The sequence below is a fragment of the Pan paniscus genome, chromosome 2, assembly GCF_029289425.2.
Source record: "Pan paniscus chromosome 2, NHGRI_mPanPan1-v2.0_pri, whole genome shotgun sequence".
In the NCBI taxonomy this organism is placed as follows: domain Eukaryota; kingdom Metazoa; phylum Chordata; class Mammalia; order Primates; family Hominidae; genus Pan; species Pan paniscus.
The window spans coordinates 136,739,890-136,765,881 of NC_085926.1; the positions used below are offsets into that span (position 1 = coordinate 136,739,890).

The 25,992-nt window shown below is 47.7% G+C and overlaps 1 protein-coding gene across 5 annotated transcripts in view; it reads right to left on the minus strand.

Moving 5' to 3' along the window:
- PIK3CB (phosphatidylinositol-4,5-bisphosphate 3-kinase catalytic subunit beta) overlaps nt 1-4,208 on the minus strand; it is a 182,228-nt gene extending 178,020 nt beyond the window's left edge. For 3 of the 5 annotated variants that reach the window (XM_034957497.3, XM_034957498.3, XM_034957495.4), the window contains exon 1: nt 3,925-4,208. The gene's annotated coding sequence lies outside the window, so the exon portion shown is untranslated. The remainder of the gene's footprint in view (nt 1-3,924) is intronic. The other 2 variants (XM_034957496.2, XM_063602957.1) reach the window with 2 other exon arrangements.
- Nucleotides 4,209-25,992: the final 21,784 nt, after the last annotated feature.

The following is a 25,992-nucleotide window of genomic DNA, read 5'->3' on the forward strand; positions in this document are numbered from 1 at the left end:
CGTGGTGGCTGGCGCCTGTAGTCCCAGCTACTCGGGAGGCTGAGGCAGGAGAATGGCGTGAACCCGGGAGGCAGAGCTTGCGGTAAGCCGAGATCGCACCACTGCACTCTAGCCTGGGCAACAGAGCGAAACTCCGTCTCAAAATAATAATAATAATAATAATAATAATAATAATAAAGCAGGAACTCACTTTCCTCAGTTAAGTATTTTATTTATTTATTGGGGGCGAGGCGCGGTGGCTCACGCCTGGAGTCCCAGCACTTTGGGAGGCCAAGGCGGGCGGATCACGAGGTCAGGAGATCAAGACCGCCCTGACTAACACGGTGAAACCCCGTCTCTACTAAAAAAAAAATACAAAAAATCAGCCAGGCGTGGTGGCGGGCACCTATGGTCCCAGCTACTGGGGAGGCTGAGACAGGAGAACGGCGTGAACCCAGGAGGCGTGAACTCCAGGCTGGGCGACAGAGTGAGACTCCGTCTCAAATAAATAAAATAAAATAAAATAAAATAAAATTAAATTAAATTAAATTAAAATTAAAAATAGTGCTAGGCGCAGTGGCTCACGCCTGTAATCCCAGCACTTTGGGAGGCCGAGGCGGCCGGATCACCTGAGGTCAGGAGTTCAAGACCAGCCTGGCCAACATGGAGAAACCCCTAAAAATACAAAAAATTAGCCGGGCGTGGTGGCGGGTGCCTGTAATCCCAGCTACTTGGGAGGCTGAGGCAGAAGAATTGTTTGAACCGGGGAGGCGGAGGTTGCAGTGAGCCAAGATTGCACATTGCACTCCAGCCTGGGCAACAAGGGCAAAACTCAGTCTCTAAATAAGTAAATAAATAAAAACAAAATAAAAATAAATAAATAATTTATTTATTGGGGCCAGGCACAGTGGCTGACGCCTGTAATCCCAGCACTTTGGGAGGCCAAGGCGGGAGGATCACGAGGTCAAAAGACTGAGACCATCCTGGCCAATATGGTGAAACCCCATGTTTACTAAAAATACAAAAATTAGCGGGGCATGGTGGTGTGCACCTGTAGTCCCAGCTAATTTGGAGGCTGAGGCAGGAGAATCGCTTGAACCCGGGAGGTCACAGTGAGCAGAGAGCGTGCCATTGCACTCCAGCCTGGCGACAGAGAGAGACTCCATCTCAAAACAAACAAACAAAACAGAGGCCCATAAGACTGGGTAACATCCCCATAGCCCCAGCTGTTTTTACCCAGGTTGAGGCCTAAAACCAAGAGGTGACTTCTGACTCCCAGCCTTTTCACAGTGGCTAGCAGTAGTTCTACTGTTGAGTTCAACAGTCTAAGCTAGACAACTGGGAAAACCTCAAGAAAGAACATAATTTAGACTACAGTGTTCATTTTTCACTTTTTTCCATATAGTTGGCTGACATTCACAAAGCAAGTTGAAGCAAAAGCCTTTATGGATGAGTCTTTAAGAACACCAAGAAAGATAGGCAAGAGGTGCAAAATGACAAATCAAAACCCGACTTGATTTTCAACACTTCTAAAAAACACTCCGAAGGTGGTGGACTCAGGGTGTGAATCAGGGGTGTAAATTAGATTTTTGTTTCTTAAGTCATTTTGGCTTTAGTGAATACAATTCCAGTTTAAACCTTTAAGATTTTTACTTTCGGCCGGTAGCGGTGGTTCATGCCTGTAATCCCAGCATTTTGGGAGGCCCAGGCTGGCGGATCATTTGAGCCCAGGAAATCAAGACCAGCCTGACCAACATGGCAAAACCACCTCTCTACCAAAAATACAAAGATTGGGCCGGGCGCGGTGGCTTCCCCCTGTAATCCCAGCAGTTTGGGAGGCCGAGGCCGGCGGATACCTGAGGTTGGGAGTCCGAGACCACCCTGACCAACATGGAGAAACCCCGTCTCTACCAAAAAAAAATACAAAATTAGCCGCGTGTGGTGGCACATGCCTGTAATCCCAACTACTCGGGAGGCTATGGCAGGAGAATCGCTTGAACCCGGGAGGCGGAGGTTGCGGTGAGCTGGAGATCGCGTCATTGCACTCCAGCCTGGACAACAAAAGCGAAAACTCCATCTCAAAAAAAAAAAAAAAAAAAAATTGAAAGATTGGCCAGGCGTGGTGGCACGCCCCTGTAGTCTCAGCCACTAGGGAGCCTGAGGCAGGAGGATCGCTTGAACCCAGGAGGCGGAGGTTGCAGTGAGCCAAGATGGCGACATTGCACTCCAGCCTGGGCGACAGACCGAGACCCTGCCTCAAAAAACAACAATAATTTTTTTTTTAAAAAAGAAGCAAGATTCGGTCTCAAAAAGATTTTTTTTTGTTTTTCTTTTTGAGACAGGGTATCCCTCTGTTGCCCAGGCTGGGGTCCAGTGGTGCCATCTCGGCTCACTGCAACCTCCGCCTCCCGGGTTCAAGGGATTCTCCTGCCTCAGCCTCCCAAGTAGCTGGGATTACAAGCGCCCGCCACCACACCCTGCTAATTTTTGTGTTTTTGGTAGAGACGGGGTTTCACCATGTTGCTCGGGCTGGTGTCGAACTCCTGGAATCAATTGAACCGCCCGCCTCGGCCTCCCAAAGTGCTGGGATTACAGGCGTGAGCCAACGCACCTGGTCAGAAAAAAGACTTTACTTTCTTCCATACCTGCATTCTGAAACTGGGTTAAGATCCTTATCTGACCACCCTTTCCTGTGCTACATTATTATGACTTAAACAGTTCTGCTTTTACCATAAAATCTTACAATGTAGCATAAAAATCCCCAAATGATTAATGAACTGCTGAGACCTCTGACTCGTTGGAGATAATTTTATTACGAATCATATCTCCAAACTTCCATTCAGTGCTTCAAAATAAGTACTCATTTAATTATCATGACTTCACCAGACAGTCACACTGCCCACAATGATGTTTACAAAAGCACTTGTCACTCCCTTTGGATGTAGCAATGCAGAAAAAAGAGTCTGTTTCCATACTCTTCGTGTGTTTATAACTCTGTAACAAGTGGCAGAGTTCAAGTGTCACTTGAGATGAAACAGCAAGGCACTTCAAGTTTACGTCCCACCATCTTTCATCCTAAGCGAATCCCGAATTTGCTCGGTTTCATTTCAGCAGCAATTCCCACTCAGTACCTGAGACAGGGTTCCAATTCAGCCCTGCGGGAAGAGACTGCAGGATTCTAGTAAGGGACTATAGGATTCTATTTTGGCCACTGCGAGGTTAACAGGCTCCAATATTAAGCAACTCCAGTATCGGTTACTGCAACACCAGAGCAGATCGGAAATAAATGTGCCCCCAAACGCAAGCCAGCAGCCAGGAATTAGCAATAGCTAACACGAGATGCTGCAGCAGGGGTATCATTTACTTAGCACTTGTTCAGTTATGCCTAACCTCACAACAACCTTATGGTGTATGTATTATTATTTCCATTTAACACATCAGGATATTTTGGCCCAAGGCCCCAGGACTGGTCAGCAGCGGCGTTGGGATTCGAAAACATGTCCGTAACCTAATAACCCTGGGTCCACGCCTCTGAAATACACTTCTGCGCAAAAAGGCACCTGAGGGTCGGGAAGTTCCGGAGGTGTCCGCATAGACGCGGGACGCGAGTACGCCGTCTCTCCACAGAAACGCCCCGCAGGAACGGGACCCAAAGCGACAGTGGCCCGGGACGCCCGGCAGCGTCTCTGCCGCCCAGGGGCCGGGGGGCGCCACTCACCTTGGAGAGCCCAGGGCGGGCCGCAACCAAGCCAGACGCCCCCACCGGCCGGTAGGCGGTTATCCTCCAAGCTGGAAGGAAGCGCGGTGCAACCACAAGAGTCGCCAGCGCCGCAGGTAGCGGCAAGCTAGAACGCACCGCCAGCACGCCCGGGGGCACCGCAGCCGGCGCCGCCACCCAGCTGCCCCTCAGCCGCGCCGCATCCGGGTCCCGGCCGCCGCACTCACCTGCCTGGCGCTCCGCCGCCGCCGCCGCCTGCTACTATTCCAAGTGCGCAGTCAGCAGCCCAGGCCGCCGCAACCGCTCCACTCCGGCGCCCCCATCCCTACCTCTCTCGATCACCTCCCGCCTGCCCCGCGCAGCACTACACTCGCCCGCTCCCCACTGCCATGGCCCGCTCCGCCGCAGCGCCGCACAGGCCGACAGAGCACGCGCGCGCCGCCGCCGTACCCGCGCCCGTGTGCGCGCGCGCGAGCCTCTCAGGCCTGCATCCCAGCAGCCCCCGCCCCGCCCTGCGCCGCCCTCGGGCCAATCCCGGGCCCCGCGGTGGCGGCGGCGGCGGCAGCTGGGCTGGCAGGGTGTGGGGAGAGGCCTCACTGCCGATTCTTCTACCGTTGCCAGCCCGGCTGCGACGCTGCTGCACGGCCTTTCCTAACTCTCTTTGCGACTCCCAGAGGACTGCGGAATAGGGAATCCCCGGCAAGTCGCCTTCAGGAGAGACCCATCACCCGCTGCGGCCTCCATAACTTCCTCCCGAGAGATTCCGCTCTTCCTAGGTTCCTTGCTGGCCTTTTCTTCCCAGCCCTTCTCCCTGTTCTGCGACATGGACTGACTCCTAAATTCTTGGACGCAGCACTTATTTTTTTCCCGCTACCCGTCTCCGTCTTTCACTCCCTTTGTGAGGATAGGGCGCTAGCTCGGCTGCCTCACAGCTGGCCCTTCAGTCCCTACACTGTGAATGGTTGTTTCTAGGGAAAAGTCCAGCCTTTCAAGCCCAAGATTCTTGTTCTTTGTTCAATTTTGCAGTAACAACACCTAACATTTGTCTGCAGAGCCTTAAACTTTACCCCTTTTTGCCTACCTTGTTTCCTGTTACCTTTGACCCCAACCGCGAAATATCACAGCCCTCTTTCTAGTGGGACACTTAAATTTTACTTACTGAAAACCAACATTTTAACTCACTCCAAAGCTAGTATATTCTAACGTAATGCTCCTATATTGCCCTGGACAAATAGTTGAGTAGTCAGGGATAAAATCTAGAAGTACAACATAATAAAAAGCAAACGTGACAAATCAATTAAGTGACAAACCAATAGTTTATTGGAGAAATGATCCTAGTTTTTTTTATTTTTTATTTATTTATTTATTTTGAATCAGAGTTTCGCTACTGTTGCCCAGGCTGGAGTGCAATGGCGCGATCTTGGCTTACCGCAACTCTGCCTCCCCCGGTCAAGCGATTCTCCTGCCTCAGCCTTCCTGAGGATTACAGGCATGCGCCACCACGCCTAGCTAATTTTGTATTTTTAGTAGAGACGGGGTTTCTCCACGTTGGTCAGGCTGGTCTCGAACTCCCGACCTCAGGTGATCCGCCCGCCTCGGCCTCCCAAAGGGCTGGGATTACAGACATGAGCCACCGTGCCCGGCCAATGATCCTGGTTTTAATTGACTTTCGATTTAAAGCAAGAACATTGAAAAATAAATTCCAGAAGAGGCTGTAATACCAACACTTTGGGAGGCCGAGGTGGGCAGATCACTTGAGCCCAGGAGTTCACACCTAGCCTGGGCAATATAGCGAGACTGACAAAAATGACGTGAGTGTGGTGATGTGCATCTGTTGTCCCAGCTACTTGGGAGACTGAGGTGGGAGGATAATATGAACCCAGGAAGTCGAGGGAAGTCGAGGCTGGTGTGAGTCGAGATAGCACGGTAGCACCACTGCACTCCAGCCCGGGAAATAGAGCAAGACCCTGTCTAGGGAAAAAAAAAAAATCCAGAAGAATTAAAAAATATAAAAATTTACAAAACAGAAACTTAAGAGGAAAAAAAATTTTTTTTTTGAGACAGTCTCATTCTGTTGCCCAGGCTGGAGTGCAGTGGCACCATCTCAGCTCATGGCAACCTCCACTTCCCAGGTTCAAGCAGTTCTCTTGCCTCAACCTCCAGAGTAGCTGGGATTACAGGCACCTGCCACCACACACGCCTAATTTTTTTTTTTCTTTTTTTGAGACGGAGTCTTGCTCTGTCGTCAGGCTGTAGTACGGTGGCACAATCTCGGCTCACTGCAACCTCCGCCTCCTGAATTCAAGGGATTCCCCTGCCTCAGCCTCCCAAGTAGCTGGGACTGCAGGCGCGCACCACCATGCCTGGCTAATTTTTTGTTTTTTAGTAGAGACGGGATTTCACTGTGTTGGCCGGGATGGTCTCCATCTCTTGACTTCGTGATCTGCCCGCCTCAGCCTCCCAAAAGTGATGTGATTACTGGCCAATGAGGCAGAAATTTTAAGCAAGACAGGAAGCCCAGAACCATTATAGAAAAAAGAAAAATATTTGCCTACATAAATATTTTGAAGGTTTTGCATGACCTCACAGTGATAAGTTTTGAAAAAGAAAAAACACAGTAAGTTGGGCATGATGGCTCACACCTGTAATCCCAACACTTTGGGAGGCCGAGGCAGGTGGATCACCTGAGGCTGGGAGTTTGAGACCAAGCCTGGCCAATATGGTGAAACTTTGTCTCTACTAAAAATACAAAAATTAGCTGGGCGTGGTGGTGCGGGCCTGTGATCCCAGCTACTCTGGAGGCTGGGGCGGGAGAATCGCTTGAACCCAGGAGGCAGAGGTTGCAGTGAGCTGAGATTACGCCATTGTACTCCAGCCTGGACAACAGAGCAAGACTCTGTCTCAAAAATAAATAAATAAATAAATAATAGAAATGCATGGCCGGGTGCTGTGGCTCACTCCTGTAATCCCAGCACTTTGGGAGGCCAAAGCGGGCAGATCACCTGAGGTCAGGAGTTCGAGACCAGCCTGACCAACATGGTGAAACCCCATCTGTACTAAAAATACAAAAATTATCCGGCCATGGTGGCGGGCATTTGTAGTGCCAGCTACTCGGGAGGCTGAGACAGAATTGCTTGAACCTGGGAGACGAAGTTTGCAGTGAGCCGAGATAGTGCCACTGCACTCCAGCCTGGGTGACAGAGCTAGACTCCATCTCAAAAACAGAAAACATAAATTAATTAATTAATTAATTTAATTAAAATCCATTTATAGAACCTCTTTTATGTTAGAGATATAATGTGTTGGCCAGGTGTGGTGGCTCACATCTGCAATCCTAGCACTTTGGGGGCCAAGGTGGGTGGATCCCTTGAGCAATTTTTTAATTTTTATTTTTGAAAAAAGATATAATGTGTTTGCCATATTTTTCTGCAGTTCTATTCCATCTATTGTGTTTTTTCTTTTTCTTTTCTTTTTTTTTTTTTTTTTTTGAGTTGGAGTCTCACTCTGTCGCCAGGCTGGAGTGCCGTGGCATGATCTTGGCTCTCTGCAACCTCCGCCTGCGGAGTTCAAGCGATTCTCCTGCCTCAGCCTCCTGAGTAGCTGGGACTAAAGGGTTGCACCACCACGCCCAGCTACGTTCTTTTTTTTTTTTTTTTTTTTTTGTATTTTTAGTACAGACAGGGTTTCACCATGTTGGCCAGGATGGTCTCAATCTCTTGACCTCGTGATCTGCCCACCTTGGCCTCCCAAAGTGCTGGGATTAGAGGCCATGAGCCACTGCACCCGGCCTTATGTTTCTTTTTCTTTTCTTTTTTCTCTTTTCTTTTCTTTTGAGATGGAGTCTCACTCTGTCAACCAGGCTGGAGTGCAGTGGCATGATCTCGGCTCACTGCAACCTCCACCTCCTGAGTTCAATTGATTCTCATGCCTCAGCCTCCAGAGTACCTGGGACTACAGGCCCACACCACCACACCCGGCTAATTTTGTTTTTATATTTTGTACAGATAGGGTCTCACTATGTTGGCCAGGCTGATCTTGAATGCCTGAGCTCAAGCGATCCACCCACCTCAGCTTCCCAAAGTGCTGGGATTATAGGCATGAGTCACCTTGGCCAGAAATAAGAATCTCTTTTTTTTTTTCCTTTTTTTTGAGACGGAGTCTTGCTCTGTCACCAGGCTGGAGTGCAGTGGCGTGATCTCAGCTCACTGCAACCTCTGCCTCCTAGGTTCAAGTGATTATCCTGACTCAGCCTCCTGAGTAGCTGGGACTACAGGCGCGCGACACCACACCTAACTAATTATCGTATTTTTAGTAGAGACGGGGTTTCACCATATTGGCCAGGCTGGTCTGGAAGTCCTGACCTCATGATCACCCGCCTCAGCCTCCCAAAGTGCTGCGATTACAGGTGTGAGCCACCGCGCCCAGCTGCTTTTTTTTTTTCCTGAGGGAGTGTCTTGCTCTGTTGCCCAGGCTGGAGTGCAATGGTGCAATCTCTGCTGCTCACTGCAACCTCCACCTCCTGAGTTCAAGCGATTCTCCTGCCTCAGCCCCCCGAGTAGCTGAGATTACAGGCACCTGACACCATGCCCAGCTAATTTTTATATTTTTTTAGATTCGGGGTTTCACCATGTTGGCCAGGCTGGTCTTAAACTCCTGACCTCAGGTGATCTGCCTGCCTCTGCCTCCCAAAGTGGTGGGATTACGGGTGTGAGCCACCGCACCCAGTCAACAATAAGAAACTTGAGAGATGAGATCATCCTGGATGTAGGATGGGTCCAAACCCAATGACAAGTGTCCTTATAAGAGAAGGGGAAAGAGAGATATGACACAGAGAAACATAGAGAGGAGGGTAATGTGAAGAAGGAGGCAAAGGTTGGAATGATACATCTACAAGTGGAGAACACCAAAGATTGCTGCCTCTGTTTCTCCGCTTCCTCAACTGCCTTCAAAAATCAGCACAAGGGCCTGGAAGTTGTGGCTCATGCCTGTAATCTCAGCACTTTGGGAGGCCAAGGTGGGCAGATCACCTGAGGTCAGGAGTTCAAGACCAGCCTGGTCAACATGGGGAAACCCCATCTCTACAAGAATACAAAAATTAGCTGGGCATGATGGCAGGTGCCTGTAATCCCAGCTACTCAGGAGGCTGAGGTGGGAGAATCGCTTGACCCCGGGAGGTGGAGGTTGTAGTGAGCCGAGATCACGCCACTGCACTCCAGCTTGAGCAACAGAGCAAGACTCTTTTTCAAAAAAACCAAAAAAATTAGCACAAGGCCAGGCGCAGTGGCTCATGCGGGTAATCCCAGCACTTTGTGAGGCCGAGGCGGGCAGATCACCTGAGGTCAGAAGTTCAAGACCAGCCTGGTCAACATAGCGAAAACCCATCTCTACTAAAAATACAAAAATTAGGAGGGCATGGTCGCGCACACCTGTAATCCCAGCTACTCAGGAGGCTGAGGCAGGAGAATCGTTTGAACCCAGGAGGCAGTGGTTGAAGTGACCTGAGATCGTGCCGATGCACTCCAGCCTGGGTGACAGAGTGAGGCTCCATCTCTAAAAAAAAAAAAAAAAAGATCCAGTCACATGTGCCAAGGCCATCAATCTTGGGAGGGAAAGGACAGAAAGTAAAAAGCAGATGGAGAACAGAGGGGAAGAGGGAAGGGTGAGCAGTAGCCACTTAAAAAACAAATTCTGCAACAGAAAATTAAACTTAAGGACCAGATGGGAGGGCAGTGACATTGGAGGGGGAGGGTGAAGCAAAAACCATTTTTGAATTTCTGTTTTCTTCAGGCAAAGTAATTTCACAAATGTGTGATTACTGATATCACTTATAAATATAGAATGTTTATGCGGCTTTAAAAGAGCTATCTGGGGACAGGGAACAATGGCTCACACCTGTAATCTCAACACTTTGGGAGCCACAGGCAGGAAGATCTTTTGAGGCCAGGATTTCAAGACTAGCCTGACCTTGAACTTGAAACAGAACTGGACCCTGTCTTTTTTTTTTTTTTGGAGACAGAGTCTCTCACTGTGTCACCCAGGCTGGAGTGCAGTGTCATGATCTTGGCTCACTGCAACCTCTGCCTCCCAGGTTCAAGCCATTCTCCTGCCTCAGCCTCCTGAGTAGCTGGGAGTACAGACCATGTCCAGCTAATTTTTTTTTGTATTTTTAGTAGGGGCGAGGTTTCACCATGTTGACCAGGCTGGTCTTGAACTCCTGACCTCAGGTGATCAACCTGCCTCGGCCTCCCAAAGTGCTGAAATTACAGACGTCAGCTGCAAAGCCCAGCCTTTTTTTTTTTTGAGACGGAGTCTTGCTCTGTCACCCAGGCTGGGGCTGGAGTGCAGTGGCGCCATCTTGGCTCACTGCAACCTCCACCTCCCAGGTTCAAGCAATTCTCCTGCCTCAGCCTCCTGAGTAGAGTAGCTGGGATTACAGGCACGTGCCACCACACCTGGCTAATTTTTGTATTTTTAGTAGAGCCAGGGTTTCACCATGTTGGCCAGGTTGGTCTCGAACTCCTGACTTCAAGCGGTCTGTCCACTTCGGCCTCCCAAAGTGCTGGGATTACAGGCATGAGCCACTATGCCTGGCTGACCTTCTGTTTATTAAAAAAAAAAAAAAAAAAAGTTTTTAATTAGCTGAGTGTAGTGACATATGCCTGTAGTCCCAGCTACTAGGGATGGATAGCTTGAGCCCTGGAGTTTGAGGCTGCAGTGAGCTATGATCACGCTACTGCATTCTAGCCTGGACTACAGAGCAAGACCTGTTACAAACAAACAAACAACAACAACAAAAAAGGGCTGTCTGGGCCGGGCGCGGTGGCTCGTGCCTGTAATCCCAGAACTTTGCGAGGCCAAGGCAGGTGGATCACTTGAGACAAGGAGTTCGAGACCAGCCTGGCCAACATGGTGAAACCCCCTTTCTATCAAAAAAATACAAAAAATTAGCTGGGCGTGTTTGTGCGTATCTGTAGTCCCAGCTACTTGGGAGGCTGAGGCACAAGAATTGATTGAACCCAGGAACAGTGGTTGGAATGAGCCAAGATCCTGCCACTGCACGCCTGGGTGACAGATTGAGACTTTGTGTCAAAAAAAAGGGGGCTATCTGGAATCAAATATCCAGTCTCCTCATATTTGTCTTTTATCTACTGCCTCCCCAGGAATAAGATTAGTGCCTGACAAATAGTAGATGCTTAGTAAATATTCTTTTTTTTTTTTTTTTTTTTTTTTGAGACGGAGTCTTGTTCTGTTGCCCAGGCTGGAGTGCAGTGGAGTGATCTCGGCTCACTGCAACCTCCACATCCCAGATTCTAGCTATTCTCCTGCCTCAGCCTCCTGAGCAGCTGAGATTACAGGCGTCCGCCACTATGCCGGCTAATTTTTTGTATTTTTAGTAGAGACGGGGTTTCACCATGTTGGCCAGGCTGGTCTTAAACTCCTGACATTGTGATTCACCTGCCTCAGCCTCCCAAAGTGCTGGGATTACAGGCGTGAGCCACCGCGCCCAGCTAATATTCTTTTTTTGAGATAGTGTTTCATTCTGTTGCCCAGGCAGGAATGCAGTGGAATGATCACAGCTCACTGCAGCCTCAACCTTTTGGGCTCAAGCCTTCCACCTCAGCCTCCAAAGTAGCTGGGACCACAGGCACACACCACCACACTTGGCAAATTTTTTAATTTTTTTTTTTTGTAGAGACAAAGTCTCCCTATGTTGCCCAGGATGGTCTTGAACTCCTGGGCTCAAGTGAACCTCCCACCTTGGCCTCCCAAAGTGTTGGGATTACAGGCATGAGCTACCGTGCGTGGCAGCAAATATTCTTGAATGAATAAGTATTTTTAGATACAGTCTTGCTCTGATGCCCAGGCTGGAGTGCAGTGGCGTGATCATGGCTCACTGGAGCTTCAACTTCTGGGACTCAAGCAATCCTCCCACCTGAGCCTCTTGAGTAGCTGGGACCACAGGTACATGCCACAACGTCTGTCTAATTATGTTTATTTTTTGTAGAGACAGGGTCTCACTATGTTGGCCAGGCTAGTCTCAAACTCCTGGGCTCAAGCGATCCTCCCACCTTGGCCTCCCAAAGGGCTGGAATTATAGGCACTATTCATCATACCTGGCCGAATGAATTTTTTTTTTTTTTTTTTTTTTTTGAGATGGAGTCTGGCTCTGTCGCTCAGGCTGGAGTGCAGTGGCGCTATCTGGACTCACTGTAAGCACCGCCTCTTGGATTCACACCATTCTCCTGCCTCAGCCTCCCGAGTAGCTGGGACTACAGGCACCTGCCACCACGCCCAGCTAATTTTTTTCTATTTTTAGAAGAGACAGGGTTTCACCATGTTAGCCAGGATGGTCTCGATCTCCTGACCTTGTGATCCGCCTGCCTCGGCCTCCCAAAGTGCTAGGATTACAGGTGTGAGCCACCATGCCCCTGAATGAATTTTTTATAGCTGAGGAAAACTGAGGCCCAGAGAAGTTAACAGGCTCACTCAAGGTCACAGAGCCAGCTGGTACACAGATCTTTCAGGCTCCTAACTTTGCTGAAATGCCTGCCAGTTGCTCCTCATGGCTGGCCAAAATAGCCTTGCCATGTGCCTTGGGTTCCCAAGTACTGATTATATCAACATTCCCAAACAAGAGGAAAATTCTCTAGGAATACTGAGGAACCATTCCTGGGCTGCTGGGATGGATAGAATCTTGGTAGGTTTGTGAGAAGAATCAAAGAGCACTTTTATAGGAGCTGGAGGGAAGATTTATCCCGCCTGGTGACATCCTTCCTGACTTCCTCCCTCCGGAATATTGACTCTATGGCTGAAGGCCTGGGAGGATTTGGGCTCAGCATGTGAAATCTCCCCTACCAGCCCTCCATGATCCAAGCCACATCTGCCTTATTATCTTAGCCAACTCTTCTTCAAGGCCTCAGCTTCAATTTCACTTCCTCCTGATTGCTGGCTTCCCCATGCTTCTTTAGGGACCAGTAATCCACTATGAGACTCTCACTTCACTGTTGAGAAATGACTGGTTTTCCTGCCTGTCTCTCAGTGGGTTCCAAGCAACTTGAGGGCTGGAATGCTCCCCTATATATGGCCAGGTCCAAGCACGAATGGTCTCACTTGCTATGTTGCCTGGCTGGATGGATTTGACCTCCTGGGCTCAAGCAAATCTCCTGTCCTAGCTTCCAAAGTAGTTGGAACTACAGGTGCATGCTAATGTGCCCAGTAAGGCTTTCTTTTGAAAAACAAATTACTCTCCTGTATGTGCTTTTTTTTGAGAGAGAGAGAGAGAGAAAGAGTCTTGCTCTGTCATCCAGGCTCACTGCAGCCTCAACCTCCCAGCCTCAACTGATCCTCCCAGCTCAGCCTCCTGAATAGCTAGGACCACAGTCACGTGCCAATACGCCTCCAGCTAATTTTTTCTTTCTTCCTTCCTTTTTTTTTTGAAACACATGAAACGGAGTCTTGCTTTTTCACCAGGTTGAAGTGCAGTGGCCCAATCTCAACTCAGTGCAAACTCCGCCTATTGGGTTCAAGCGATTCTCGTGTCTCAGCCTCACGAGTAGGTAGGATTACAGGCACCTGCCACCATGCCTGGCTAATTTTTGTATTTTCAGTAGAGACGAGGTTTCTCCATGTTGGTCAGGCTGGTCTCAAACTCCTGAGCTCAAGCACTCCACCCACCTCAGCCTCCCAAAGTGCTGGGATTACAGGTCTCTATGTGCATTTTTATCCATGATTTTTAGGAAAGAGTTCAGTGTTCAGCTACACCAGTGTACAATTTGCAGGGCTAGAAGCTGTAGGAAATAAGACAGACATTCTGAAAACGGGGAAGACCCCAGGTGTGGTGGCTTAAGCCTGTAATCCTAGCACTAAAGGAGGCCAAGGCAGGAGGATCACTTGAGCTCAGGAGTTCAATATCAGCCTAGGCAACATAGTAAGACCTTGTCTCTATAAAATATTTTAAAATATAAAAAAAAGAAAAGGAGGAAAAAGCCAGGCATTGGGACTCAGGGAGACTAGACATATTCTCCTGGAATGCAAACTAAGAGATATATAATGTTTTGAAGGAAAATTTGATAAAACACACATACACACACACACAAATACATATATATATGTATTACATTTATATACACCACACACACAAAGAGGAGAGAGATTATAGCTGAATTACGTGATATTATGCAACTTTAAAAAGAATAAGGCGGCTGGGCACGGTGGCTTACGCTTGTAATCCCAGTACTTTGGGTGGCTGAGGCGGGCAAATCACGAGGTCAGGAGTCCAAGACCAGCCTGACCAACATAGTGAAACCCCATCTCTACTAAAAATTCAAAAATTAGCTGGGCGTGGTGGCACGTGCCTGTAATCCTAACTACTTGAGAAGCTGGGGCAGGGGAATAGCTTGAACCCGGGAGGCGGAAGGTTGCGGTGAGCCAAGACCGCACCACCGCACTCCAGCCTGGGCAACAGGGCAAACTCCATCTCAAAAAAAAAAAAAAAAAAAAGAAGGCACTGATCTGAAACAATCTCTAAACTATTGTTTTGTGAAATCGGTAAGATGCAGAACAGTAAAGAAAGCTGCCATAGATTATCATCAGAAAAACACAAGAAACTAACAGTTGTCTGGAAGAAGAAAAACTAGAGGCTGGGAAAAAAAGGTGGAAGGGAGATTTAATTTTTATGGTTATTTTCTTTTATGCTATTTGAAATTTTATCATGTCCACTTATTATATATACAGTATGTATATGTACATATATATACACACAGTAAGGAAAACACATAAAAGGGCTGTAATTAGGGCGGGCACGGTGGCTCATGCCTGTAATCCCAGCACTTTGGGAAGCCGAGGTGGGCGGATCACGAGGTCAGGAGTTTGAGACCAGCGTGGACAACATAGTGAAACCCCATCTCTACTGAAAATACAAAAATTAGCCAGGTATGGTAGTGCACGCCTGTAGTCCCAGCTACTCGAGAGGCTGAGGCAGGAGGATTGCTTGAACCCGGGAGGTGGAGGTTGTGGTGAGCCGAGATCGAGCCACTGCATTCCAGCCTGGCAACAGAATGAGACTCCATCTCAAAAAAAAGGGCTGTAATTTAGCGAGCTATGATCATGATTGAAAAAGGAGAGGGAGGCTGGGCGCTGTGGCTCACGCTTGTAATCCCAGCACTTTGGGCGGCCGAGGCAGGCAAATCACAAAGTCAGGAGTTTGAGACCAGCCTGACCAATACATTGAAACCCCATCTCTACTAAAAATACAAAAATTAGCTGGGCATAGTGGCGCGTGCCTGTAATCCCAACTACTTGAGAGGCTGAAGAAGGAGAATAGCTTGAACCTGGGAGGCGGAGGTTGCAGTGAGCCGAGATCGTGCCATTGCACTCCAGCCTGGGCGGCAGAGCAAGACTCCGTATCAAAAAAAACAAAAAAAAATTCCCGCCTGGGCAACAGGCCTCCGTCTCAAAAAAAAAAAAAAAGGAAAAAAAGAAAAAAGAAAAAGGAAAAGGCAAAGAGCGGGAGAGGAAGGGAGGAAGGGGTGGAGCCTGGTGAGGAGGGAGTCAGTATGGCAGTGAGGGCACTTGAAGGGCGGGAAGTAGGCTCAGGGACTAGCCTTACAAATCAAGAATGCCATCACATTGTATGTTTTTTTGTTCTGTTTTTGTTTTTTTGAGACAAAACAAAACTCTGTCACCCTGGTTGGAGTGCAGTGGCGTGATCACGGCTCACTGCAACCTCTACCTCCTGGGCTGAAGCAATCTTCCTACCTCAGCCACTGAAGCAGCCGGGACTACAGGCGCAAGCCACCATGCCCGGCTAATTTTTGTTATTTTCTTTGTAGAGACAGAGGTTTCACCATGCTGCCAGGCTGGTCTGGAACTCCTGAGCTCAAGCGATCCACCAGTCTTGGCCTCCTGAAGTGCTAGGATTACAAGCATAAACCACCACGGCCAGCCTTGTTTATTTTTTATTTTTATTTTTTTTTTCTTTGAGACAGGGTCTCACTCTGTCACCCAGGCTGGAGTGCAGTGGCGCAATCTCGGCTAATTTTTGTATGTTTTTGTAGAAATGGGGTTTCATCATGTTGCCCAGAATGGTCTCAAACGCCTGAGCTCAAGTGATTGGCCAGCCTCGGCCTCCCAAAGCGCTGGGATTACAGGCATGAGCCACCCAGCCCAGCCTCCTTCATGCTGTATGTTAAGTGCAATTAGCCTTCAATCCTATTAACTTGCGGCTGTAGAATAGTGTCATTCACTAAAGAAATATAAGTTGGTGTTGAGAAACAATAAATCAGACACTTTAAAAACCAATTAGCATTGGTATGTGAAGTTAGTTAGATCAAAGAGCGTATCCCAGGTTCCCAAGGGGTTTGTGGAATGTGAGCTATTCATCAGCAAATGTGCTGCCCTGTTTGTTTTTGTGGACAAGCCACCCTAGGCTACAATTTAACCTGTTTTTACGTTTAAGGAAGATAATATAATTAAATTAACATTTACATAATCTGCTACCTTGAACACCTTGAATCAAGAATTTTCTGCCCCATTAAGGAGTCAAAGGCAGAAATAACTAAATTCGAATGCCAGTGGCCCATCTGCACTTTCACCCGAATTCATTCAAAACTGCATTTTTGGTGGAGAGCCTATGTACAGCGCCTTAGGGAGCTCACAAGGCCTTATACTGGCAAAACAAACCCTAAGTTCAAAGGGATTACTTTAGCTTTGAAAAAAGTGCTCTGTCCCAGCCTTTTTCCTTTAAGAAAACAGCAAACCAAAGAGCTGACTTACTTAAGGGAGTTTGGTGCTTTTTTTTGTACCAGGTTGTGATCGTTAAATCAAGCAGCACTCACAGGTCTACAGTAGTCTTGAAATACCTATGCAAATGAATGGGGGAGCTTGCACGTACAAGATGGGTCTCAAAAACAAAAACCTGGATTGTGCAATCTGTAAGGGTGGGGACATGAGCAAAATGTGAAATGACTTCCTTAGACTTCAGTCCCCTAGACTGATCAAGGGGCGGATAAATTTTGTTCCTCTTACGCAGTCAAGACTTACACGTTGGCCGGGTGAGATGGCCCACGCCTGTAATGCCAGCACTTTAGGAGGCCAAGGTGGGTGGATTGCTTGAGCCCAGGAGGTGAGCCTGGGCAACATGGTGAAACATCATCTCCTCAAAAAATACAAAAATAATTTGGGTGTGGTGGTGTGCACCTGTAGTCCCAGTTACTCTAGGAGCTGAGGTAGGAAGATCACTTGCTGCTTGGGAGGTGGAGGTGCAGTGAACTGAGATCCCACTAGAGTCAGAGGCATTTGAACCACAGCAACTCCATTTTGAATAGGGGCTGGGTAAAATAAGGCTGAGACCTACTGGGCTGCATTCCCAGACAATTAGGCATTCTAAGTCACAGACAGGATGAGATAGGAGGTCAGCACAAGATATAGGTCATAAAGACCTTGCTGATAAAACAGGTTACAGTAAAGAAGCCAGCCAAATCCTACCAAAACCAAGATGGCGATGAGAGTGACCTCTGGTAGTCCTCACTGCTACACTCCCACCAGTGCCATGACAGTTTACAAATGCCATGGCAGCGTCAGGAAGTTACCCTATGGTAACCTGTATGGTCTAAAAAGGGGAGGTATAAATAATCCACCCTTTGTTCAGCATATAATCAAGCAATAACCATAAAAATGGGCAACCAGTAGCCCGTGGGGCTGTTCTGCCTATGGAGTAGGCATTCCTTTATTCCTTTCTCTGTTAGTGAACATAACCTTCACTTTACGGACTCGCCTAGAATTCTTTTTTTTTTTTTTTTCCCCCTAGTCGGAGTCTCGCTCTGTCGCCCAGGCTGGAGTGCAGTAGCGCGATCTCGGCTCACTGCAAGCTCCGCTTCCCGGGTCCACGCCATTCTCCTGCCTCAGCCTCCGGAGTAGCTGGGACTATAGGCGCCTGCCACCACGCCCGGCTAATTTTTCGCATTTTTAGTAGAGACAGGGTTTCACAGTGTTAGCCAGGATGGTCTCGATCTCCTGACCTCGAGATCCGCCCGCCTCAGCCTCCCAAAGTGTTGGGATTACAGGCGTGAGCCACCGCGCCCAGCGGCTTTTTTTTTTTTTTTTCTTTTTTTTTGAGTCGGAGTCTCGCTTTGTCGCCCAGGCTGGAGTGCAGTGGCGCGATCTGCGCTCACTGCAAGCTCTGCCTTCCGGGTTCGCGCCATTCTCCTGCCTCAGCCTCCAGAGTAGCTGGGACTACAGGCACCCGCCACCATGCCCAACTAATTTTTTTTTTTTTTTTTGTATTTTTAGTAGAGATGGGGTTTCACCGTGTTAGCCAGGATGGTCTTGAGACTGAGTTTCGCTCTGTCGCCCAGGCTGGAGTGCAGTGGCGCCATCTCGGCTCACTGCAAGCTCCGCCTCCCGGTTTCACGCCATTCTCCTGGCTCCGTCTCCGGAGTAGCTGGGACTACGGGCACCCGCCACCATGCCCCGCTAATTTTTTTTTTTTTTTTGTATCTTTAGTAGAGACGGGGTTTCACCGTGTTAGCCAGGATGGTCTTGAGACTGAGTTTCGCTCTGTCGCCCAGGCTGGAGCGTAGTGGTGCGATCTCGGCTCACTGCAACCTCCGCCTCCCGGATTCTAGTGATTCGCCTGCCTCAGCCTCCTGAGTAGCTGGGATTACAGGTGCACACCACCACACCTGGCTAATTTTTGTATTTTTAGTGGAGATGGGGTTTCACCATGTTGGTCAGGCTGGTCTCGAAGTCCTGACCTCAAGTGATTTGCCCGTCTAGGCCTCCCAAAGTTCTGGGATTACAGGTGTGATCCACTGTGTCCGGCAAGACACTAACTCTTAAAAAAATTTTTTTTTCTTGACCATGGGCCACCTAGTTAAAAAAAAATTTTTTTTAATTAAAAAAAAAAATTACAGGCGTGAGCCACCGTGACCAGCCTTAATTTAAAAAATTGAAAAGGCTGGGCACGATGGCTCACAGCTATAATCCTAGCACTTTGAGAGGCCAAGGTGGGAGTATCACTTGAGCCCAGGAGTTTCAGACCAGCCCTGGCAAGATAGTGAGACACCCTTTCTACAAAAAAATTTAAAAATTTAGCTGAGTGTAGTGATGCGTGCCTGTAGTCTCAGCTACTTGGAGAGACTAAGGCAAGAGGATCTCTTGCGCCCAGGAGTTCCAGTCTGCAGTGAGCTATGATTTTGCCACTGCCTTCCAGGCTGGGTGACAGAGTGAGACTGTTTCTAAAAAAAAAAAAAAAAAAAAAAAAAAAACTGGGCTGAATGCAGTGGCTCATACCTGTAATCCCAGCACTTTGGGAGGCTGCGGCAGGCAGATCACTTGAGGTAAGGAGTTTGAGATCAGCCTGGCCAGCATGGCAAAACCCTGTCTCTACTAAAAAATAGAAAAATTATCTGGACGTGGTGGTGTATGTCCGGCTAATTTTTGTATTTTATAATTTTGTAATTCCAGCTACTTGGGAGGCTGAGGCATGAGAATCACTTGAGCCCAGGAAGCAGAGGTTGCAGTGAGCCAAGATCACATCACTGCACTCCAGCCTGGGTGATGGAGTGAGACTCTGTCTCAAAAAAACAAAAACAAAAACAAAAACAAAACCTATTACTGGGATAGGTGGTGGAGATATAGGGGTGAACAAAACAACATGTTGCTTGCAGCTGATGCTGCAGAGGAAGAAATAGTCATTAATGAAGTCATCACATGATGAACTGCAAATTACAGCTAAGTGCTATAAAGTGGGAGTGCCTGATGTTGTGACAGCAATAATAATAGGGGGAATTTTGGTGTGAGTTGGCTGAAGGTAATGTCAAGACAAGAAATGATTAAAATAATTTTTAAATGAAAAAATAAATAATATGAGAAATTGACATAGTCAGAGGCGAAAGCAAAGGTTTCCCTTAAGAAGGGACACTAGGCTCAGTCTGAGGGAAGAATAGACTTTAACCAAGCAAAGAGTGGAATGAAAAATGTTGCAATCAGAGAGAACAGCCTAGGCAATTGTCCTGTGGCAGTAAGGAATGTATCAGTTTGAAAGACCAAAAAAGGCCAGTGTGACTGGCATGTAGAAAGCATGGTATGACATCCTGGGGTAGACATAATCACCATTAACTAGTATTTCCAGCTCATTTCCCCTCCAGAGGACTGCTGCCTTGAAGTTAGGTGGAATCCTTGAAGTTGGGTGAAGTCATGAGACTTGCTTTGGCTAATGCAAATCACTTGCTTTGGTAAGCGCAAGTGGCAGCTGCTACCTCTCGGTGGAAGCATTCAAGAGGTGCAGTGTGTTTCTCCAGGTCCTTTCTTTCCCCTATGCTGAAACAAAGGTGCCACAAGAAAGAGGGGTTCCAGGCCCCGGTGCAGTGGTTCATGCCTGTAATCCCAGCACTTTGGGAGGCCAAGGCAGGCGGATCACCTGAGGTTAGGAGTTTGAGACCAGCCTGGCCAACATGGCAAAACCCCATCTTTACTAAAAATACAAAAATTAGCCAGGCGTGGTGGCCCCTACCTGTAATACTAGCTACTTGGGAGGCTGGGGAGGAGAATCGCTTGAATCCAGGAGGCAGAGGTTGCAGTGAGCCAAGATCTTGCCACTGAAAGAGGGGGTCAGAATAACTGAGCCAACACAAGAAGTACGGCTACCTTGGAGAGCTGCCAGGAGGGTGGCTGACTGCATGAACTGGAAATAAACATTTGCCATCTTAAATTACTAAGATTCTGGAGCTGTTTGTAACTGCCACAAAGGTAGCCTACCCTACTTATATAGGCCTAAGTTTGAGTAAACACGTAAATTAAGGGGGGTAAAGCAAAAATACTTCAGAACTTAAATAGAAAGAATTTCTGTTTTTAATTTTTTTTTTTTTTGAGATGGAGTTTTGCTCTTGTTGCCCAGGCTGGAGTGCAGAGGCACCATCTTGGCTCACTGCAACCTCCGCCTCCCGGGTTCAAGTGATTCTCCTGCCTCAGCCTCACGAGTAGCTGGGACTACAGGTGTGCATCACCATGCCCAGCTAAGGTTTGTATTTTTAGGAGAGATGGGGTTTCACCATGTTGCCCAGGCTGGTCTCGAACTCCTGACCTCAGGTGATTCACCCACCTCAGCCTCCCAGAGTGTTGGGATTACAGGCGTGAGCCACCGCGCCCAGCTAAATTTTTTTTAAGAGTCAGAGTCTCACTCTGTCACTCAGGCTGGAGTGCACTGGTGTGATCATGGCTCACCACAACCTCAACCTCCTGGGCTCAAGCAATCCTGCCTTAGCCTCCTGAATAGATGGGACTACAGGCTCACTCCACCATGCCTGGTTAATTATTTTATCTTTTTTTTTTTTTTTTTTTTTTTGGAGACGGAGACTCGCTCCATCGCCCAGGCTGGAGTGCCGTAGCATGATCTTGGCTCACTGCAAGCTCCGCCTCCCAGGTTCACGCCATTCTCCTGCCTCAGTCTCCCGAGTAGCTGGGACTACAGGTGTCTGCCACCACGCCCGGCTAATTTTTTGTATTTTTAGTAGAGACGGGATTTCACCATGTTAGCCAGGATGGTCTCGATCTCTTGACCTCATGATCCGCCCGCCTCAGACTCCCAAAGTGCCAGGATTACAGGCATGAGCCACCGTGCCCAGACTATTTTATGTTTTGTAGGGATGGACTCTTGCTTTGTTGCCCAGGCTGATCTCGAACTTCTGGCTTCAAGTGATCCTCCAGCCTTGGCCTCCCAAAGTGCTGAGATTACAGGAGTGAGACGCCACATCTGGCCAGAATTTCTTTAATCTATATCTACAACTTAACTGCATTCACCAACATTTATTCATATAAATTTCAACATCTATTTTTTTAAAACTGCATCTAGTTTGCAGCATCTGATTTTTTTGAACTCCTGGCCTCAAGTGATCCTGCTGCCTCAGACTACAAGCATAAGCCACCACAGCATCTGATTTTCTATCCGAACATCTTCAACACTGAAGAAAAAAATGTTTTTCATCTTATAAAATCGAATAGATATGGTGGGGGAAGGGATTTCTTTTTAAGTTAAATATAAAACATCCATTGAGTACTTCTTTTTTTTTTTTTTTTTTTTTGAGACAGAGTCTCGCTCTGTCATCCAGGCTGGAGTGCAGTAGCGCGATCTCAGCTCACTACAACCTCCGCCTCCCAGGTGCAAGCTATTCTTCTGCCTCAGGCCTCCCCAGTAGCTGGAACTACAGGCACTTGCCACCACGCCCAACTGATTTTTGTATTTTTAGTAGAGACGGGATTTTGCCAAGTTGGCCAGGCTAGTCTTGAACTCCTGATCTCAGGTAATCTGCCTGACTTGGCTCCCAAAGTGCTGGGATTACAGGCGTGAGCCACTGTGCCCAGCCCATTGAGTGCTTCTCTACTATCTATTAGCACAAGGGTAATTACCTGAATTTATTTAATCCTCCTAATAACATTATTATTACATGTGTTTTCCAGATGGAGAAACTGAGGCTCAGAGTGGTTAACAACTTGCCCAAGGTCATACAGCTGGGAAGGAGTGTACCTGAAATTAAAATCAAATTGTCTGATTCCTTCATAAATGGGCTTATTTATTTATTTATTTATTTATTTATTTTTGGGATGGAATTTCACTCTTGTTGCTCAGGCTGGAGTGCAATGGCACCATCTCGGCTCACTACAACCTCCGCCTCTCAGGTTCAAGTGATTCTCGGCCTGGCACGGTGGCTCACGCCTGTAATCCTAACTCTTTGGGAGGCCGAGGGAGGTGGATCACTTGAGATCAGGAGTTCAAAACCAGCCTGACCAACATGGTGAAACCCCGTCTCTACTAAAAATACGAAAAAATTAGCCGGGCATGGTGGCAGGCGCCTTTAATCCCAGCTACTCGGGAGGCTGAGGCAGGAGAATTGCTTGAACCCAGGAGGCAGAGGTTGCGCCACTGCACACCAGCCTGGACAACAGATCAAGATTCCGTCTCAAAAAAAAAAAAAAAGATTCTCCTACCTCAGCTTCCTGAGTAGCTGGGATTACAGGTGGCTGCCACTATGCCCGGCTAATTTTTGTATAGTATTTTTTTTTTTTTTTGAGATGGAGTCTTGCTCTGTTGCCCAGGCTGGAGTGCAATGGCACGCTCTCGACTCACTGCAAGCTCCGCCTCCTGGGTTCAAGCGATTCTTCTGGCTCATCCTCTTGAGTAGCCAGGACTACAGGCGTGAGCCACCATGCCCAGCTAATTTTTGTAGCTTTAGTAGAGACGGGGTTTTGCATGTTGGCCAGACTGGTCTTGAACTCCTGACCTCAGGTGATCTGCCAGCCTCAGCCTCCCACAGTGCTGGGATTACAGGCGAGAGCCACCATGCCCGGCCTGGGCCTAATTCTTATCAGAACTCTGTTCATATCTCTGAGACTGAAAACTCCATCAGACTGAATGCCTTCAAGGCAAGAATGATATCTTATTTGTCTCTGCATGCCCAGCACTGGGTCAGCCACCTAGATAATCCTCAATGCATATTTTTGGAAGTAATGAATAGCTGATTAAAAAATATTTACATGAGTGGGGCACGGTGGCTCACGCCTGTAATCCTAGCACTTTGGGAGACCAAGGCGGGTGGATCACCTGAGGTCAGATGTTCACGACTAGCCTGGCCAATGTGGCGAAACCCCCTCTCTACTAAAAATACAAAAATTAGCCGGGCGTGGTGGTGGGCATCTGTAATCCCAGTTACTTGGTTGGCTGAGGCAGGAGAATCACTTGAACCTGGGAGGCAGAGGTTGCAGTGAGCCAAGATTGCGCCACTTCACTTCCGCCTGAGCGAAAGAGCAAGACTCTATCTCAAAAACAAAAGAATAAATGTGTGTATGTATGAATTTATGACTGATAAGCTACATTAGCCACTAGGGATTATATTTTGGCAATTTTTTTTTTTTTTGGAAATGGAGTCTCACTCTGTCACCCAGGCTAGAGTGCAGTGGCGCAATCTCGGTTCACTGCAATCTTCGCCTCCCGGGTTCAAGCAATTCTCCTGCCTCAGTCTCCCAAGTAGCTAGGACTACAGTTGCACGCCACCACCCCCGGCTAATTTTTTGTATTTTAGTAGAGACAGGGTCTCACTGTGTTGCCCAAGCTGGTCTCAAACTCCTGAGCTCAGGCAATCCACCTGCCTTGGCCTCCCAAAGTGCTAGGGTTACAGATGTAAGCCACTGCGCCTGGCCATATTTTGGCTATTTATTTATTTACTTATATCTCCTACCAGGTTGTAAACTTTGTCTACACTTTCAGGACAAGGTGTAGACAGAGTGTTTATTTTTATACCTCCCACAGTTGACACAGGGCCTTGCTCTAAGTAAGTCCTCAGCTAATGAATGTTAGGTCCCTTCACCTGAATTCACATAGCCAGCAAATGCTGAAAGAGGGATTAGGACAATAGCCCCTGTTGCTTTCACATCATACTGCCTCCCACCCTCCCTCTAAGATTTTAGTTAATTTGGTGTTTTCTAGGAATATGCAATTCATGGCCTAATCGTACATGGCAGCAAAAAAAAAAAAAAAAGAGTAAAAAAATTTGTATTCAACTTTGGAAACATTAAGTCATCTGTTATTTGAAGGAAAAAATATATATAGAGAAAACACACCTGACTGTGCATATGATTAAATGGCCTTGAGGATGTAATATAAGCCAACCAAAGTACAGAAATCCAGAGTTCACCCTGCAACAGCATCCTGATATTGTGTCTGCACTTCCACCCTGGTTCTTTGAATGAGCTTCCCAGGTGTTATTTTCTAGTGATGACGTGACTCAATATCTGGATCTCTGGGGAGCTCTGAACTGGACAGATACAATCTTAGCATACTTTTGCCAGACAAAGCTTAATGCAAGCTTTCTTAAACTTTTTTTGATCCAATTCCCAGTAAGAATGCATTTTGCATTGCAACCCAATACATAGGGATGTGTGTCTGTATGTGTATTGATAATGTGTGCTGAAATAAAAATTTAATAAGACCTTTATTCTGTGTGATGCACTTTGATATCAGCTAGTCCATTTCTATATTCTTTCTTTTTTTATTTTTCCTCTGATGGCGAGATTTCTGTTTTGTTTTGTTTTGTTTTTGTTTTGAGACAGGGTCTCACTCTGTCACCCAGGCTGGAGTATAGTGACACAATCATAGCTCACTGCAGCTTTGACCTCCTGGGCTCAAGAGATCCTCCCACCTCAGCCTCCTTAGTAGCTGGGACCACAGGCACTTGCCATCACACCTGTCTAATTTATTTTTTTGTTTTTTTTTGGTAGATACAGGATCTCACTATGTCACCCAGGCTGGTCTTCAACTCCTTGGCTCAAGCGATCCTCCAGCCTTGGCCTCTGAAAGTGTTGAAATTACAGGCGTGAGCCACCATGCTTGGCCAACAATTTTTTATTTTTATTTTTTGAGACAGGGTCTCGCTTTGCTGCCCAGGCTGGGGTGCAGTGATGAGATCACAGCTCACTGCAGCCTTGACCTCCTGAGCTCCAGTGATCCTCCCATCTCAACCTTCCCAGTAGCTGGGACTACAGATGCATGCCACCACGCCTGGCTCCTTTCCATGGCTAACGGGTTTTTGCCATGTTGCAGAAACTGGTCTCCAACTCCTACGCTCAAGCAATTTGCTCTCCACAGCCTCCTAAGGTGCTGGGATTACAGGCTTGAGCCGCTGCACCTGGCCGACATTTCTGTTTTATCTTTTATGTTATAAAATTGCTATACAAGTGTCAGTCAGATAGGTATAATTTAATATGCAGGGTCGGGGAAGCATCCTGGAGTAGCTAACATTTAAGCTGAGATCTAAAGGCCAAATAGGAGTTAGTCACATAAGATTTGAGAGGTGAGGGAGTAGGGAGAGAATTCTAGGCAGAGGAAAGAACACTGTCCATAAACAGAGGTAAGAAAGAGTCGGGGGTGGCCAGGTGTGGTGGCTCATGCCTGTAGTCTCACCTACTCGGGAGGCTGAAGTGGGAGGATCACTTGAACCCAGGAGGTCAAGGCTGCAGTAAGCACAACTGCACTCCAGCCTGGGCAACTGAGTGAGACCCTGTCTCAAAAAAAAAAAAAAAAAGAGTCGGGGCCAGCCTGGTGACTCACGCCTATAGTCCCAGCACTTTAGGAGGCCAAGGTAGGAGGATCACTTGAGCCCAGGAGTTCGATACCAGCCTGAGCATCTTAGCAGGACCCCATCTTTACACAAAATAAAAAGATAAAATAGCTGGGTGTGGTGGCGCACACCTGTAGTCCCAGCTACTCCAGAGGCTGAGGTGGGAGGATCATTTGAGCCTGGGGA